The sequence below is a fragment of the Hemiscyllium ocellatum genome, unplaced genomic scaffold (assembly GCF_020745735.1).
Source record: "Hemiscyllium ocellatum isolate sHemOce1 unplaced genomic scaffold, sHemOce1.pat.X.cur. scaffold_97_pat_ctg1, whole genome shotgun sequence".
In the NCBI taxonomy this organism is placed as follows: Eukaryota; Metazoa; Chordata; class Chondrichthyes; order Orectolobiformes; family Hemiscylliidae; genus Hemiscyllium; species Hemiscyllium ocellatum.
In genome coordinates, this window is record NW_026869338.1 from 1,581,389 (window position 1) to 1,601,437 (window position 20,049).

General features: G+C 45.1%; 1 long non-coding RNA gene across 1 annotated transcript; it reads right to left on the minus strand.

Annotated features, from left to right (window-relative positions):
• Positions 1 to 7,219: 7,219 nt before the first annotated feature.
• LOC132814953 (uncharacterized) lies at positions 7,220 to 16,288 on the minus strand. Its single transcript, XR_009644605.1, has 4 exons — positions 16,234 to 16,288; positions 15,502 to 15,608; positions 10,961 to 11,060; positions 7,220 to 7,301 (listed from the first exon to the last, which is right to left on the minus strand). It is a non-coding gene; the product is annotated as an uncharacterized LOC132814953 (long non-coding RNA).
• Between the last annotated feature and the right edge of the window lie 3,761 nt (positions 16,289 to 20,049).

A 20,049-nucleotide genomic window follows, 5' to 3' on the forward strand; every position in this document is an offset into this window, starting at 1 on the left:
CAACAGTCCCCATAAACGGCTATTCACCCTGCCCCAGCCAGATCGTTATCCACTCCTTTGTCCAACTGCTCCCATCTCTTTGGACTCTATCACCACCTATCATTTACTCCTTAACCCCGATCTTCTGCATATATACCAACATTTTTTTTCAGTAGCATCAGTTCTGAGGAAGGGTCAGCAGATCCAAAATGTTAACTCCGATTTCTCTTCACAGATGCTGCCAGACCTGCTGAGCTTTTCCAGTATCTTTTGGCTGTTGAGTGAGATTTACAGCATCCGCAGTTCTTTTGGTTCTAATTTACCAGGAATTTCTAATTTAAGTCTAGCAGCCTAAAACTGTGCGTTTATAAACCCTCCCAGTCCACAATAACTCAATTTCTTCCCCAGACTTTGCAGTCTCTCCCACTCCCTTCACACTCATGAGGACCTCTCTCACAGTGACACTGCGCCTGCACAGCTCATGGCCATGTGTTGGCCTGCTGGACCCACCCCAATTCACTCCCATTGGCCGAAGGATCACGCCAATTCTCCTATTGGTCTGAAGCTGCTGTCAATCACCTGGGCCCCATTGTGACATGAGTGGGCTCCTCCCAAGAGCATCGGATGATGAGGGGTGACCTCATAGAGCTTTCTAAAATCATGAGGAGTATGGATGGGAAAAATAGACAAGGGCTTTTCCCTGGGGTGGGGGAGTCTAGAACGAGAGGGTGTAGGTTTAAGGTGAGAGGGGAAAGATTTAAAAGGGACCCAAGAGGCAACTTTTTTCACACTGAGATGGGTGCCTGTATGGAATCTTCTGTTTGGGGAAGTGGTGGAGGCTGGTACAGTTACACCATTCGGCATCTGGATGGGCATGTGAATAGGAAGGGTGTAGAGGGATATGTGCCAAATGTTGGGATATCTGGTCGGCATGGACCAGTTCAACCAAAGGGTCTAATTCCATGCTGTATGTCTCTTGGACTCTGCCCTGGGATGAGCTTCATCATTCACAGTGAATGGGGCAGTAACGCAGAGCACAGGGGTTTGGGGCTATTCAGCTGTACTGGCCCCTCTGGAGATGGTGCCAGTCTATCCCAACTCACCTCCCATTTGTCTGTAGCCCTCCAAATCCTTCCTTAAAAAAGTTAAATTCCAAATTTGTTTTCTCAATAACTACTGAATCTGCGTCCAAACTGTTCCAGATGCTCAGAACTTAGTGAGTACAATAATCTTCACATTTTTAACCTGTTTTATTTGCCATTTACCTGAAGGTAGTTACTCAAAATTGTGACGTTAATAATTTCTCCGTCTGTCTCTCTGTAAATTAAATATCCTGGAAACAAATCTGCTCCTGGTCGAAATCCCTGCCTAACCTTCTCAGCTCCAAGGAGAATTAGTTGATCTTCTGCTAACTCTCCATAAAAGAGAAACCCATCTTAATTTTAGTAGTGCCATAAAGATGTACAGCAGAGAAACAGACCCTTCGATCCAACTTGTCCATGCCGACCAGATATCCTAAATTAATATCATCCCATATGCCAGCTCTTGGCCTGTATCCTTCTAAACTTTTGCTAATCACATACAACATCTCAAAGGCATAACTGGGTACTTGTACCTGCCTCCACACTTCCTCTGGCAGCTCCTTCCACACACGTACTATGTTCAGCTGGAAACATTGCCCCTTAGATCCCTTTTAAATCTTTTCCCTCACACCTGAAGCCTGTGCCCCCAAGCTTTGGACTCACATATCCTGGGAATAAGACTCTGGGATTTCATCCTATCCATGCTCCTCACAAATGTATCCGATGCTCCAGGGAAAACAGCCCCAGCCTATTCACCCTCTATCTATATAGCTCAAACCCTCAACCCTAGCAACATCTTTGCAGATCTTTTCCGAACCCTTTCAAATTTCATAATATCATTCCGATAGCGGGGAGACCAGGACTGAAAGCAGAATTCCAGAAGTGGCTGAATCAATGTGCTGTGCAGCCGCAGAATGACATCCCAACTCCACTACTCAATGTACTGACCAGTAAAGGCAAGTACACCAAACACCTTGTTCACTACCCTGCCTATGATTCCACTTTCAAGGAACTATGAACCTGCACTGAAAGATCTCTTTGTTCAGCAACACCCCCCAGGACCTTCCCATTAAGTGTATAATTCCTGCCCTCATTTGCTTTTCCAAAATGGAGCACCTCACATTTATCTGAAATAAACTCGATCTGACAATCCTCAGCCCATTTGATTGAAGTCCCATTGTACTCTGAGGTAACCTTCTTTACTGTCCAGTGCACCTCCAATTTTGATGTCTACTGTAAGCCTACTAACTATACCTCATATATTCACACACAAATCATTGATATAAATGATGAAAATCAGTGGACCCAGCACTGATCCTTACACCATATTGCTCATCACAGGCCTCCAGTCCGAAAAGCACTACTCTCCGTCCCCAACCTTCCCGCCAATTTGTATCCAAACAGCTGGCTCTCTCTGCATCCCATGGTGTCTAACTTGCTAACCAGTCTGTTATGTGGAACCTTTTTGAATGTCTTTCTGAAGTCCAAGTTAGTGATGTATGTACAAAGCCATGCTGACTATCCCTAATCACTTCTTGCCTTTCCAATTACATATAAACCTGTCCTTCAGAATTCCTTCCAACACCTTGTCTGCCACTACCCTCAGGCTCACCAGTGTATTGTTCCCTGGCCTTTCCTCATCACCTTTCTCAAATAATGGCTCCTGTCTTGCAGCACCTCACCTCCGGCTATCAGTGATACAAATCTCTCAACGAGGGGCCCGGCGATCACTTCCCACAAAGATTTGGCATACACCTGATCAGGTCCCACAGATTTACTCAGCTTTATGTATAAGACATCCCGTACAACCTCCTCTGTAATATGGACAGTTGTCAAATCATCACTATTTATTTCTCCAAACTCTCTCGCTTCCATATCCTCTTTCAGTAAAAGCTGACATGAAATCCTTGGGTAGTATCTCTCCCACCTTCTGTGGTTCCACAGACAGCCTTGTTGATCTTTGAGGGTCCCTATTCTCTGCCTGGTTACTCTTTTGTCCTTAGTGTTTTGTAGAATCTCTTTGGATTGTCCTTAAACCTCTTTCCCCCCAAAGCTCTCTCATGTATCCTTTTTGCCCTCCTGTTTTCCCTCACGTGTACTCCTATTGCCCCTATACTCCGAGGGATTCACTCAAACCCAGCTGTCCGTAGCTGCCATATCCCTCCTTCATCTTTTTGACCAGACCCTCAATTTCTTTAGACACACAGCATTCTCTACACCTACCAGACTTGGCTTTAACAGGAACATACTGTCCATGTACTCTTGTTGTCTCATTTTCACAGGCCTATGGAGGCAATGGCAGATGAGGACATGGAAACAGTCATTCTCAGTAAAGAGGTAGTGTTGGAAAGATAACAGCCCAAAAGAACATGGGTCTCCTGGCCGTGATGGAATGCATCCCAGGGGACTAAAAGAGATGGTGAAGGGTTTATTGTCCTTCCTTGCTAGAGGGATGGTTATGCTGCAGTTGTACAGGGTGCTGGTGAGGCCACACCTGGAGTACTGTGTACAGGTTTGATCTCCTTACTTCAACAAGGATGTACTGACACTGGAGGGGGTGCAGAGGAGGATCACTAGTTTGAGTCGGAGGTTGAGAGGATTGGTGTATGTGGAGAGACTGAATAGACTGGGATTATACTTGTTGGAATTTAGAAGAATGGGAGGCTGTATTGGAAAAAATAAAATTAAGAAGGGAATAGATAAGATAGAAGCAGGGAGGTTATTTCCATTGGGGGGCGGGTCAGTCTAGAGAGCACAGCGTCAAAATAAGGGGGTATCTGATTTAGGACAGAGTTGAGGAGGAACTTCTTCAGCCAAAGGGTTATGAATCCGTGGAATTCCCTGCTGAGTGTAGCAGTTGATGTTATCAACTTGAATGTCTTTAAGGCAAAATGTAGATTTGCAAACAGGAATCGAATTAAGGGTTATGGTGAGAGAGCAGGAAAGTGGAGCCGAGGCCATGAAAAGATCAGCCCTGATCTTATTGAATGGCAGTGCAGGCTTGAGGGGCCAGATGGCCTACCCCTGCTCCTATTCCTTCTGTTCTTATGTTCCCACTTTCCAGCCGTCCCTTTACCTGGGGGTTGCAAAGAAATATTGAAAGTTCTTGCCTTGTACCATCAAAATTCACCTTTGTCCAATTTTGAACACCAACTTTTAGATCTGATCTATTATTTTCTGCAACTATTTTAAAACCAGTAGAATTGTCGTCAAAGAATCCCAAGTGTGGAAGCAGGCCATTCGGCCCATCACATCCACACTGACCCTCAGAGCCTCCTATCTTACCCCTGTAACGCTGCATTTCCCATGACCAATCCACCTAGCCTGCACATCCCTGAACATTTCCCATGGCCAATCCACCCACCTGCCCATCCCTGAACAATACGGCAATCCAGCCTGGATTCTCCACCCAACCTGCACACCTTTGGACTGTGGGAGGAAACCAGAACACCTGGATGAAACCCACACAGACAACCTCAATAAGGTGATCGTCCTGTTCTTATTTCCCAGTTCCACCCAAGTAATTTCAACGGGCGAACCCCCATGAATATCCTCCCTAAGCACAACAATAATGTTATCCCTACTCAAAAACACCATTCCACCTTCTCTCTTATCCCCCTTTCTACCCTTCCTCATATCTATTCCCTGGAACATTAAGCTACCTGGCCTGTCCAACCTAAGCCACGTTTCTGTCATACCCACTATATCCCAGTCCCATGTTCAAAACCATATCTTAAGCTCATCTGCTTTCCCTGTAAAACCTCTTGCATTGAAATAAATGCAGTGCAGTGCTATCAAAAGGACAGACTGATGGGCAGAGGGGGTGGGATGGCCCTGTTGATGAGGGATGACGTTCAGTCCCTTGGGAAAGGGGGATACACAGAATCAGGAGATGTAGAGTCAGATTGGAGGGTGGCTAATGTTATCCCACTTTTCAAAAAAAGTTGGGAGAGATAAAACAAGGAATTATAGACCGGTTAGTCTGATGTCAGTGGTGAGAATGACGCTGAGTCAATTACAAAAGATGAAATTATGGCTCATTTGGATAGCAGTAATAGGATTCGTCAGAGTCAGCATGGATTTACAAAGGGGAATATACTGACTTGGATTGAAAATTGGCTGGCTGACAGGAAGCAAAGAGGAGTGATAAACGCTTCCTTTCGGAATGGCAGGCAGTGACTAGTGGGGTACCACAAGGTTCGGTGCTGGGACCACAGCTGTTGATAATATACATTAATAATATAGATGAACATCTTAAACGTAATATTAGCAAATTTGCTGATGACACAAAGCTGGGTGGCAGGGTGAAATGTGAGGAGGATGTTATGAGAATACAGGTTAACTTGGACAGGCTAGGTGAGTGGGCGGATGCATAGCAGATGCAGTTGAATGTGGATAAATGTGTGGTTATCCACTTTGGAGGCAAGAACAGGAAGGCAGATTACTATCTAAAAGGAGTCAAGTTTGGTAAAGGGGAAGTACAACGAGATCTCGGTATTCATGTACATCAGTCAATGAAAGCAAGCATGCAGGTACAGCAGGTAGTGAAGAAAGCTCACTGCATGCTGGCCCTCATAACAAGAGGAATTGAATATAGGAGCAAAGAGGTCCTTCTGCAGTTGTACAGGGCCCTGGTAAGACCGCACCTGGAGTATTGTGTGCAGTTTTGGTCTCCACATTTGAGGAAGAGCATTGTGGCTATTGAGGGAGTGTTGGGTAGGTTCACGAGGACAATTCCCGGAATTGGCGGAATGATCATATGTTGAAAGATTGGAGCGACTGAGTTTGTGTATACTTGAATTTAGAAGAATGAGAGGGGATCTGATTGAGACCTACAAGATTATTGAAGTGTTGAACACTCTGGAGGCAGGATGCATGTTCCCACGGATGGGTGAGTCCAGAACCAGAGGACACAGGTTAAAAATAAGGGAGAGGCCATTTAGAAGAGAGTTGAGGAGAAACGTCTTCACCCAGAGAGTAGTGGACACATGGAATGCACTGCCCCAGAAGGCAGTGGAGGCCAAGTCTCTGGATAATTTCAAGAAAGAGATGGACAGAACTGTTAAAGATAATGGAATCAAGTTTTATGGAGATAAGACAGGAACAGGATACTGATTGTGGACGATCAGCCATGATCATAATGAATGGTGGTGCTGGCTCAAAGGGCAGAATGGCCTATTCCTGCACCGATTGTCTATTGTACCTTGTCAGTCCGACCTCATTCTGTGCCTTGCCCTTGCCTGTCTAACTTCTCAACTGTACCAGCCTCAGGGTTACCTCCTTTCTCACTATCTCTTTAGGATTACCCCCACGCCCTCACTGGTTTAATGCCTCCCGAGTAGCACTAGCAAATCTCCCTGCTTGGATATTAGACACCTTCCAATTCAGGTGTAATCCATCCTTGTTATGCACGTCACCTCTCCCCCAGCAGAGATTCCAATGATCCAAAAATGGGAATCCTTCTCCCCTGTATCAGATCCTTGGCCACGCATTCATCTGCTCTACCCTGCTATTCCTACTCTCGCTAGCATGTGGCACCGGGAGTAATCCAGATATTACGACCCACAAGATCCTGCTTATTATCCTCCAGGCTAATTTGCTATATTCTCTCATCAGTACTTCATCCTTTTCTCTTATGTCACTGGTACCAATGCACAGCGACCTCCCACTGATCATTCTCCCCTTTCAGAATATTCTGCACCCTCGGAGCCATCCTTCACCCAGACAGTAGGGAGGCACCACCCCACTCTGAGGTCTCACTATCAGCTACAGAAACTGCAGTCTGTGCTGCAGACTAGAGAGCCCCCTATCACCATCGATCGCGTGGAACCTGTTATACCTCACATTATACTAGATTCATTACACTAGTAACTTGGCTGTCAGTGCGATATTCCCCTGAAAATGTGACCCCCGACGCTTTCCAAAACAGTATACTTGTTGGAGATGGAAATAACCACAGGAGACTCCTGCACTACTTGCCTTCCGCTCCTCCATTTCCTAGAGGAAACCCATCTACCTGACTGGATCGGCAGTTTTCCTACCTTTCTGAAACTGCCACCTATCACACCCCCATGCTCCTGTAAATTCTTCATTACCTTTAACCATTGCTCCATCTGATCCAGGAAATCCTACAGGATTTGCATCCTCACTTCCTGCAGACAATCAGATCATTGAAACCTTCCTTAATCTCCCACATCCAACAGGAAGAGCACATCACTGTACGAATGGCCATCTCTGCACCTTAACAGTCCACAGACCCAGAAAAAGGCACACAATCTTACAGCTTTACAAAACATGACTCTAGAATAAATTAGTACCAATATTTTATATTAAAAAACTTTATCAAATTATCATAAGATGTGTATTTAAAGAAATAAACTGTCGCCCTACTGAATGTTGTAGCTTTACTAAAATAAAACAGATTAAGATTTATCTTTGAAGGGACCGAAACCCACTGAGCTGTGAGTCACAGATGAACAGCACTAAACAGAACCTTCGGTCAAATTTGTCCATGCCGACCAGATATCCGAACCTAATCTTATCCCTCTTGCCAGCACCTGGGCCATATCCCTCTAAATCTTTCCTATTCATGTCAAGTATCCAAATGCCTTTAAAATACTGTAATTGTCAGCCTCCACTACTTCTTCTGGCAGCTTATTCCATTCAGGCACCACTCTCTGCATGAAAAAGTTGCTCCTTAGTTCCCTTTTATATCTTTCCCCTCTCACCCTCAACTTATGCTCTCTATTTCTGGACTCTCCTACTCAGGGAAAAGACCTTGTCTGGTTACCCTATCCATGCTACTAATGATTTTATAAACCTCTATGGAGGTCACCCCTCAGTCTCTGATGCTCCAGGGAAAGAAAGCCCCAGCCTTTTTGCTCTCTTTCTGCAGCTCAAACCCTGACAGTATCCTTGTAAATCTTTGTTGAACCTCTTCAAGTTTCACAACATCCTTCCGATTCACGGAGAACAGAATTGCACACAATATTCCAAAAGAGGCCTAACCAATGTCCTGTAATCACCTTCCAACTTCTATACTGAATGCTCTGATCAATAAAAGAATGTATTCTAAACATTTTCTTCAGTATCCTATCTACCTGCAACTCTACTTTCAAGGAAATATGAACCTGCACTGCAAGATATCTTTGTTCATCAACACTATCTAGGAATTTGCCACTAAGTGTATCAGTCCTGTTAAGATTTGCTTTTTAAAATGCAGCACGTCACATTTATCTGAATTAAACTCCATCTGCCACTTCTCACCCATCTGAACAACATCCTGTTGTAGTCTGAGGTAACCTTCTTCGCTGTCCACTATACCTCTAATTTTGGTGTCATCTGCAAACTTACTAACTATACCTCCTATGCTCATATCTAAATCATATATATAAACGACAAAAAGTAGTGGACCCAACACTGATCTTTACGGCACTCTACTGGTCACATGCCTCCAATCTGAAAAACAACCCTCCACCACCACCCTGCCTTCTACATTTGAGCCAGTTCTGTATCCAAACGGTTAGTTCTCCCTGTATGCCATGAGATCTAACTTTGCTAAGCAGTCTTCCATGGGGAAGCTTGTCCAGTACCTTACTGAATTCCATAGATCACGTCCACCTCTCTGCCCTCATCAATCCTCTTTGATACATCTTCAATTAACTCAATCAAGTTTGAGAGACATGCACAAAGTCATGCTGACTATCACTAATCAATCCTTGCTTTTCAGTATACACATGCATCTTGTTCCTCAGGATTCCCCCCAACAACTTGCCCAGGCTCACCGGTCGTTAGTTCCCTGGCTTGTCCTTACCACCTTTCTTAAATAGTGGCACCATGTTAACCAACCTCTAGTCTTTCGGCATTTCGTCTGTGATAATCGATGATACAAAATATCTCAGCAAGAGGCCCAGCAGTCACATTCCCAACTTCCCACAGAGCTCTAGGGTACACCTGATCAGGTGCTGGGGATTAACCAAGCTTTACAGGTTACAAGACACCCAGCACGTCCTCCGCTGTAAGATGGACATATTCAACTTCTATTTTCCCACATTCTATATTGCCCATGTCCTTCTCCACAGTAAACACTGATGCAAAATATTTTGTTAGTATCTCTCCCATCTCCTGCGGCTCCACACGTAGGCTACCTTGCTGATCTTTGAAGAGCCCTATTCTCTCTCGAGTTACCCTTTTGTTCTTAATATATTTATAAACACCCTTGGGATTATTCATAACTCTATTTGCCAAAGCTATCTCATGTCCCCTTTTTGCCCTCCTGAGTTCCCTCTTAAGTATACTCCCACTGTCTTTAATGCTCAGGATTTTTTTGGTATTTTTGGATTGGAATAAATGCAAAATATTACATCTTGATAAAACAAACGAGAGCAGACTTACACTAATTAAAAACAGGGCATCGAGGAGTGATATGGAACAAAGAGGCCGAGGGGTTCGGGTCTTTCAAGTCTGTGTCACATGTAGACAGGGTGGTTAAGAAGGTGCTTAGCACACTTGTCACCATTGCTCAGACCTTGGAGTACAAGAGTTGGGATGTTATTTTGGATGTTGGGGAGGCCTTTTCTGGAATTCTGTGTCCAGTTCTGGCCATGCTGATATCGGGAGGACATTATGTATTTGGAGCGGATTCAAAAGCGATTTACCAGGATGTTGAGGGGAATGGATAGTCTGAATTATAAGCAGAGGCTGGATAGGCTGCGACGTCTTTCACTGGCGCGCAGGAGGCTGAGGAGTGACCTTATTAGACTCAAATCATGGATGGGTGGTATCAGTAATGTGAACAGCAGGTGTCCTTTCCAGGAAGGAACCCGATTCAAGACTGGGTACACAGCTTTTAAGGTGACAGCAGAACAGCTTTAAAAAGAGATTCGGGGATTTTTAAAAAATATTTGTTCAGACAATGGTTTGTGTGTGGAATGAACTATCAGAGGAAGTGGTAGTTGTGAATCAAATTACAATTTGAGGGTGGCACAGTGGCTCAGTGATTAGCCCTGCTGCCAGGGCCCCAGGTTCGTTTCCAGCTTTGGACAACTGTCTCTGTGGGACTTGCCCATTCTCCCAGTGTCTGCATGGGTTTCTTCCAGGGGCTCCAGTTTCCTCCCTAATGAGAGAGCAGCCCTATGGTCTGGGAGGACAATGCTGACTTTCCCTTTTACACAGTGATGCCACTGTGTCTCTGGGATGGGGAGAGGGAATGCTGAAGGGGTGGATGGGACACCACTACGGCACAGTGCTTTGTCCTGGAGGATGTTCACTTTCTTTAATATTGTTGGGGGCTGCACTGATGTAGGCAAGTGGAGAACGTTCCAACACAATCCTGATGTGTGTCTTATAGAGAGCCGTGGGCGGCATGCTGGCACAGTGGTTAGCACTGCTGCCTCACAGCGCCAGAGACCTGGGTTCAATTCCCGACTCAGGTGACTGACTGTGTGGAGTTTGCACGTTCACCCCGTGTCTGCGTGGGTTTCCTCCGGGAGTTCTGGTTTCCTCCCACAGTCCAAAGATGTGCGGGTCAGGTGAATTGGCCATGCCAAATTGCCCCTAGTGTTAGGTAAGGGGTAAATGTAGGGGTATGGGTGGGTTGCGCTTTGGCGGGTCGGTGTGGACTTGTTGGGCCGAAGGGCCTGTTTCCACACTGTAAGTAATCTAATCAAACAGACACTGGGGAATCAGGGGTTTGGGGAAACTGAGGTTGTTCTCCTTGTAGCAAAGGCAATTGAGGGGAGCTGTGACAGAGGGATTTACAGAAATTATACATTATAATAATAAACCTTACACCCATCAGCTCATTATACAAGGATTACAGGACACACATAAAAGGTTTGGGAAGATTCAAAGAGAACTTTTATGCAGCAAATGGGATTCAGATGGAATACAATACTCACACACAATGCGAATATCCAGGTCCTGATGAATTGACTAATTCAATCAGAGTTTGGTGTTACAATGACTGAGATTACCATCTGAATGTCCACCTGTAGTATCCTGTAATACAAGTTTATAAACTCCATCACTGTCAGTTCAGGTTAGAAACTCACACCATCTCCTCCTCCTGGCCCAGGATGACTGGACACATTACCCCTTGTGGAGGTCAGCAGTCAGTTCAGGGGGAAACCTCTGTGGGTTTCTGTGAGTTTCCACCTTGGGATTTCATGCGACTGAACAGGGCAGATTTTTGACACATGGGACAGAATATTCCAGGAGTCAGTGAGATGCGGAGAGCAGGATTTGCTTCTTTTTTTTCCCTTCCGTGCTGCCGCTGTGCCTCATCAATAAGACATGGGGGGGGGGGGGGGGGGTGAAAGGTTCATGCAGCTCGATGGGCAAGTTGTCTCCATTCTGACCAATGGGCAGCAAGTTCCTCCCATAGAGTATCTCTAAAAACAGAGCATCTCTGCATGCTTCACACTGCCCACTGTTCCCAGTAAATGTTTAGAAGAATGGGTGGGGGGGGGGGGGGGGGGGGGGAATTCCTAGAAAAGGCATAACTGTAAAGTGCTAAGAGGATTGTGAAGAGAGAGAGATACACAGGAGAAGGGGGCAACAAGTTGTCAGATGGAGTATAATTTGGGAAGATGTCAAGTCGGTCAGTTTGGAGGGGACAATAAGAGAACAGAGTGCTATTTACATGGTGGAATCTGTAGAAAGCTGCACCAGAAAGGGATCTGGGGTAATTGTGCAGGAAACACTGAAAGCCAGCAGATTCTGGGCCAGTCACGAAATCAAGGGTTCTGTTTCGGATTCACCAAGTTTAAGGTAACACAGACACGGGTAAGGGGTTTCAGTAGCAATGGAGCTGGGGTGAGGTGGAGACAAGCAACGTTTCAGAGATTGGAATTCCTGGTGTTTGTGATTGTGTAGATGTCTGATTAGAAGGTCACCTTGAAGTCAGATATGACAGCAATATTGTGAAGAGTCTAGTTCTACCTCAGACTGCACCCAGTGAGAGGGAGGGGCTCAGCAGTAAGGGAAAGGAATTTGTATTAGCAACTGAAGGTAATGGATTTAACCGTAACAATGTTTCATCGGAGGAAATTGCAGTTAATCAAGTAGTGGGAATGTGATAAGCAGTTTGATAACTGAGTAACAATGGAGCAATGGAGAGGGATGATGGGGAGGGAGAGCTGGGCATCGTCAGTGTACATGTCAAACCTCACACTGTGCTTTTAGACAATGTCACCTCCTGGCAGTATGTAGGTGATAAACAGTAGGGACCAAGGATAGATCCTGGAGGGACACCAAATACAAGGAATTCATAAAGGAAAGGGAGAGTGGGGATGGAGCAGGATTTACAAATGATGGTGAGGTTAAATGTTAGTTTTTTTTTGCAGAATGGATGAGAAGGACATAACCAGAAAAGACAGACAGACAGAACAAGGAACAATATCTGTGAATTGGCGAGGGGGGAGTGACGGGGAGGAAACAGAGTTGGAATGTCTGTGGTTTAGCGAGACTAGGAAAAGATCAAGATGAGCTCTGATAAGACTTGACAAGAGGAGAAAGATGTAAGTTTGGGACAAAAACCAGGAACACCATGTGAGGCAGTTTGTCTCAGTGGGCTAGTGGGATGGAGGGAAGCAGCAGAGGCAGCTGGTCGGATTGTCTCAGTCTTAGTGACAGAGAAACTCAGTGTGCTCCTTGCTCTTGTTGTTGGAGAGAAGGATGGAGGAGACAGGATGATGGACAGTGTTTACAAAGAAACAAAACCAGGGTTAGTGATGTTTAAAATGAGTGAACAAACCTAATGTATTTAACTTTTATCCAGAATATTAAAATGTACAACTGAAGTCCCTGTTCGAATCCCAGCTCGGCAGACGATGGAATCTGAATTCATGAAATAATAACGAATTAGGAATCTCCTGATTTCCAAGGAACTATTGTCAATGGCAGAAAATATCCTGCCAACCTGACAGTCGCCCAACAAGCTACTCACTGCATTAATCACTGCAAAGTCTCAACAAAGGAATGAAACTGGATGGACCACTTGGCATCTAACAAGGCACCAGAAAATACAACCACAGAATCAGCCCTCTCGGCTCTGCAACATCCTGCTCACTAACATCCGGGTTTTTTGTGCCAAAACGTGGCGAGCTGTCTCACAGACTAGTCAAGGAACAGCCTGACATAGTCATCCTCACAGAGTCATCCCTTACAGATAATGGCTAGACACCACCATCACCATCCCTAGATATCGAGAGTGTGATGATGGAAAAGCATAACAAGGTGAGGCAGCATCTGAGGCGAAGGAGAATCGATGTTTCGAGCCTAAGCCTTTCATCAGCCTGACCTGCTGTGCTTTTCCAGCACCATACTCTCCACTCTGATCTCCAGCATCTGCAGTCTTCACTTTCTCCTGAAATCTCTGGATATGTCCTGTCCCACCAGCAGGACAGACCAGGCAGAGGCGATGGCACAGTGATGTACACACCTTTTGCCCTGGGAGTACTCAGCATTAACTTTGGACACCAGGAAGTCTCATGGCTCCTGCTGATTACCACGTACTGTGCTCCCACGGCTGACGGATCAGTGCTACTCCATGTTGAATAACACTTGGAGGAAGCACTGAGGCAATAAAATGGTGACAAGCCTACTCTGGGTACAGGATTTCAATGTCCTCTACCAAGAGTAGCTCAGCTGCAGGATTACTGACTGACTGGTCGGGTCCTCAAGGACATAGCTGCTCAACTGGGTTTGCAGCAGGCGGTCACGGAACCAGCAAGATGGAAAAACATACTAGATCTTATCAGTATGAATCTATCAGCTGCAAATGTATCTGTCCATGACAAGAGCGACCATCCCACAGTCTTTTTGGAGACAAAGCCTCACCTTAAAGTTGAGAAAAACCTCCCTTGTGCTGAGTGGTACTATCACCATGCTAAATGGGACAGATGTAGGATCTCAAACTGGATATCTCTGAGGCACTGTGGGATAACAACAGCAACAGAACTGTACTCCAGCACAATCTGTAATCTCATGGGTTTGTACATCCCGCACTCACCCATCACAATGGACAGGAAAGGATGGCATGCCATGAGCAGCACCAGGCATACCTAAAAATGCAGTGCCAACCTGTTGAAGCTACCAAACGGGACCATCTGCATTTTAAACAGCATCAGCATCAAGCAACAGAGCTAAACGATCCCACAACCAATGGATCAGATCAGAATTCTGCCACACCCACTTGTGAATGGTAATGGACAATTAATCAACTTGTTGCAGGAAGCACAACAGATATCCCCACCCTAACTAACGGAGGGATCTCACACATCCATGCAGCATTTGCAGCAATTCTCAGCCAGTTGCAAAGTGGGATGATCCATCTCAGCCTTCAACAGTGGTTTCCAAAATCACACACGTGAGTTTTAAGTCAGTTTGACTTAGTTCGAATAAGACCAAGAAATGGTTAAGTAGTGTAAAGGCTATGGGTCCTGCTAACATTCTGGCAATTATACTGATAACTTGTGCTCCAGAACTTGCCACCCACAAAGCCACGTACCCATCCAGCACTGGCATTGACTGACAATGTGGAACATTGCCCAGGGATGTTCAACACAAAAACACAGGTCAACTCCGACCCAGGCAATTTCCCTCGATCAGCAGGAAAGTGATGTAAGTATTCATCAACAGGGCTATCAAGCAGCTGCTTAGCAACAGCCAACTGAGTGACACTCATTTTAGGCTCCACCAGGGCCACTCAGCTCCCGATTGTGTTACCACCTGATTCACAACCTGACAACCAGCTGAATCCCAGAGGTGAGGTAAGAGTGACAGCCCAGTCCCACTCCAACACCACTATTTCTAGCTGATTCCACCCTCATCTCAGCTCATATACTGAAACTCTCATCCATCGTGTGTTATCTCCAGACTTAAATTATCCAAACACACTCCTGGCCAGCCTCCCAAATTCAACCTCCCTGTAATCTCAAGAAAAATTGAAAGCTCTATCGCCCACGTGCTCACTTCTCCCCAAATATGTTCACCCGTCAAAAGGCTCCTATAAGCAACAACAATTTAAAATTCTCATTCTTGACTTGATTCCTGGCTGTTCTCATCCCTAGCTCCATGCACCACACATCCTTTGAGACCTCGTCAATCCATTTACTTCGAGACTCCTAATAATTTGTTAATTCATTACTTCAACTGTGTAGCTGATTCTACAGTTGCTAAAGCAACATGGTCTGGAATTTGCAGACAAAACATCACAGGTCTGCGTTCCACCTTTAAGACATCCCTCAAAACCTGCTTTTTGGCAATGCTTTTGGTCACCTGACCTAATATCTCCATCTCTGGCTTTATATCTAAAATTCTCAATGATATTTTATATGAAATTATAAGCATGATAATAAAATTACAAACTGTTCTTGGTTTGGACATTATCTTCAAATCATCACTGTTGCTGTAATGAATAATCTGTAATGTCTCTTACCCAACCACATTGTGGGAGCACCTTCACCACACAAACTGCAGCTGTACAAGAAAGTCAAGCATCACCCTCTCCACAGGCAACAGGGCTTTGGCATTAATCACTGGGATCTGTGGAAAGAGAAACACAGTTCAAGGGGGTGCAAAATGCATGACAGGGAATGAAAGTGGTGCAGAATTTGATAGTCAGAAACTGAAGGAAAACACACTTGCTTATTGGAAAAAAGAATTCTTGACTCAAAAATATTCAAGACAAAATAATCTGATAATAGAGCAGCACATGGTCAGGGGCTGGGCCACGTGAAAAATTCATTTACAAATGGTCTGTAAAAGTAATAATACAGTATAAACAGACCAAACATACCCCCATGGTTGGAGACTGAGGAAGCTAGACATTGACAAAGTGGTCCTGAGGGAGCCCAGAGGTGAATCAGAGCAGGATTGGCTGCTGTCATCACAATGACTCTGTACCAGAGAGAGGCTGCACATGCGCCTGGCTGCACCTTGCCCCCTACAAAGATGGCGGCTCCGCACGTGTCCAGTGAATCGTTGTCCCGAATAAAGATGGCGGCGCTCACTCAGGCCTGCAGCCGCTGAGGCAATTCCCCATTTACTGCAAACACGGGACTGGGACGTTCAAATTTGTGTTTTCCGACATGCACAATTTGTTTGTAAAACCTCTCCGCTCATGACAACACAGCTTCTCTCACATTTCCCTGATTATTTCTTTCCTTACCGTATCCTTTCTCTCTATAACTTCCCGAGCATTTATTACAGCGACTCTGCGTCGGGCGCGAGGGTGATCACATGGTTTACTTTAGCTCCGCCCTTCATTCACTGTGATTGGTTGGAGGATCAACCTCCCGCAAGGTCCTCCAGCTCCGCCCACCGTCCTTTCATTGGTCCGGTGCTGACATCAATCACCCTGGGTCACTGTTGGCTGGAGCATGCGCAGTGTGTCCTGCTTGTGCTGAGATGTTGGGTCATGTGATGGGAGGTAACAACAATGACTGCAGATGCTGGAACCCAGATTCTGGGTCAGTGGTGCTGGAAGAGCACAGCAGTTCATGCAGCATCCAAAGGGCAGAGAAAAAGCCCTTCATCAGGAATAAAGGCAGTGAGCCTGAAGCGTGGAGAGATAAGCGAGAGGAGGGTGGGGAGAAAGTAGCATAGAGTCCAATGGGTGAGTGGGGGAGAGGATGAAGGTGACAGGTCAGGGAGGAGAGGGTGGAGTGGATAGGTGGGAAAGAAGACAGGCAGGTAGGGCAAGTCCGGACAAGTCATGGGGACAGTGCTGAGCTGGAAGTTTGAACTAGGGTGAGGTGGGGGAAGGGGAAATGAGGAAACTGTTGAAGTCCACATTGATGCCCTGGGGTTGAAGTGTTCTGAGGCAGAAGATGAGGCGTTCTTCCTCCAGGCGTCTGGTGGTGAGGGAGCGGCGTGAAGGAGGCCCAGGACCTCCATTCCTCGGCAGAGTGGGAGGGGGAGTTGAAATGTTGGGCTACGGGGCAGTGTGATGGATTTGTTGGGGTGTCCCGGAGATGTTCCCTGAAGCGCTCTGCTAGGAGGCGCCCCCAGTCTCCCCAGTGTAGAGGAGACCACATCGGGAGCAGCGGATACAATAAATGAAATTAGTGGATGTTTAGGTAAAACTTTGATGGATGTGGAAGGCTCCTTTAGGGCCTTGGTTAGAGGTGAGGGAGGAGGTGTGCGCACAGGTTTTACAGTTCTTGCGGTGGCAGGGGAAAGTGCCAGGATGGGAGGGTGGGTTGTAGGGGGCGTGGACCTGACCAGGTAGTCACGGAGGGAATGGTCTTTGCAGAAGGCGGGAAGGGGTGGGGAGGGAAATATATCCCTGGTGGTGGGGTCTTTTTGGAGGTGGCTGAAATGTTGGTGGATAATTTGGTTTATGCGAAGGTTTATAGGGTGGAAGGTGAGCCCCAGGGGCGTTCTGTCCTTGTTATGGTTAGAGGGGTGGGGTGTGGAGGGCGGAGGTGCGGGATGTGGACGAGATGTGTTGGAGGGCATCTTTAACCACATGGGAAGGGAAATTGCAGTCTCTAAAAAAAGAGGCCATTTGGTGTGTTCTCTGATGGAACTGGTCCTCCTGGGAGCAGATATGACGGAGAAGGAGGAATTGGAAAATGGGATGGCATTTTTGCAAGAGGTCGGGTGGTTGAGAGTTTACTGAGGGTAAGAATTCCCTTTGCGTGAGCTCTGCAGTAGATTTCCTTTATTCATGGAGGGCACTGCCTTCCTACTCATTACTGTATAGCTGTGACTGATGAATCAATGCCATTTGAATCAGTACATAAACACCCCATTTTCACAACATCTGAGATCTTTAGCACATTGTATCACACTCTTCTTTGGAGACAAATAAAATGAAACGGAGCCTCAAGGAATCGGAGCAGGCATAGGCAATTCATCCCTTTCAGCTTGTTCCCCCATTCTGTCAGATCATGGCTGGGCCAACCCAGGCCTCAACACCTCTTTTATGCTTGATCCGCATAGCCTTCAACTGCTCAATATTTCAAAACTCTATCTACCCTTTTTAAAATAATTTGAGATAGAATCATAGATTCCCTACTGTGTGGAAACAGGCCCTTCCGCCCAACAAGCCAGAACAACACTCCGAAGAGTAACCCAACCATTCCCCTCCCACATTTAACTTTCACAAAAGTTTGGGTGAGAAAATTCTAGCCATTCACTGAGAGAAAAAAATCTTTACTTTTTCTAAAATGAATGTTCCCTTGTTTGAGACTTCACTGGTGCTGGAAGATCTAGTCAACGTCCACCCTGTCAAGCTCCTCAGAATCTTGTTTCCATAACATCATCCCTGCTTATCTATTCTTGATAGGTCAACCCTTTCATGCTTGAAGCAGCTAAGTGAATCTGTTTTGAATGGTCTCCGATGTTGGTTTATCCTTTATTAAATATGGGAGCTAACATTGTATACAGCACTGCAAGTGAGGACTCAGCAACAGCCAGTGTGGTTAACCAATCCTCAATCCATGCTAATGCATTACCCCGATACCATGAGCTCCTCAATTGTGCAATTCACTTTTATGTAGCTCCCTATCATTTGCATTTTTAAATTCCAAATACAGAACATCATTGGATTGCCCTGCTAGTTATCTCCTCAATGAACTGTCGCAAATTTGTCAAATATACTTTCTCTTTCACAAAACCCAGTCTACCATGTTTAATGATAAGCTTTTCTAACTGTCCTGCAATTTCTTACTTTAATATTTGACTCTGTGGATTCTTTCAGTAGATTTGCTAAGTATGATTCCCCTCTCTTAAATCTATGCGGACTCTGTCCAATCCTGTCACTGTTCAGTAAGAAACTTGAGTGTACTCCAATATAGTTAGTAAATGTATCTGTAGTTATTTCTAAAAATTGATTACTTATAAATGCTGGACCCAAGCAACATCAATGAATTTGTGACTCTGAGTTTGGGTTATTGTGTTTTTTTACTGTTAATTCCTTTTCGTACTGTGTTATGCAGACAGCACCAAGTGATCACTCTGAATTGTGAGTAACTTTGATAATAATATATTTTAAAAATGACATCCCAACATGCTGCCTCATTATTGTGCAAGGAGGATTTTATTCAATAGTTTGCAGATAAAACTGAACAGCATTTTGCTACAATTTGGCCAGACTGCAAGTTACACCAAAGTAGGAGTGCCTCACCTTTAGAGTGTTCCCAGATATCTTGCAGCTGCAGTATTTTGGTTTGCACTCAGCTATATGTTGTTCTCACTTGCTTCTTTGTGAAAGATTACAAAATTAACTTGGATGAATGAAGTTATGTTTTCTTTCATCAATATTAGGAGAAAAAAAGTCAGTATTTCAAGTGCTGATAAAGTAAAATAAACTGATAATCAGTAGAAAGGGTTTAAGATTGATAGATTCTTGTTGCCTCGAGGAATTAAGGGCTACGGGGAGAATGCTGGTAAGTGGAGTTGAAATGCCCATCAGCCATGATTGAATGGCGGAGTGGACTCGATGGGCCGAATGGCCTTACTTCCACTCCTATGTCTTATGGTCTAAGATGGATATGGAACAAATGCTGGCAAATGGGACTAGATTAATTTAGGATATCTGGTCAGCATGGACAAGTTGGACTGAAGGGTCTGATTTATATATTGTACAACTGTGACTTCATTCTCTCAATTATTCAAGAAGTTGAATACTTCGAGGAGGAAAAGGAGAATTTATGCAGAGAATGCACTTGAAATGATGATTGAGGTATATCAAACTCACATTGTTTCATCACCTTTTCCTCTGGGTTCTTCAATGAACAAACTTGTTTTGTTCTCTGAATAACTATGTATCATGTGATTTGTTTTGCACAAAATATTTCGTTAGGATCTAGTGAACTATTAAGAAGTGTTCATGTTTAAAGTTTAGGCAGCTTGATTGTGAATCTCATCTTGGCCTGAACACCACTTTCCTGCCAGCCCTCCTTAACTCTTCAACCCATTACTGATTAAAAGTCTGTGTGTCTCTTATTTAAATTTACTTCATGTCCCAGAATCCACA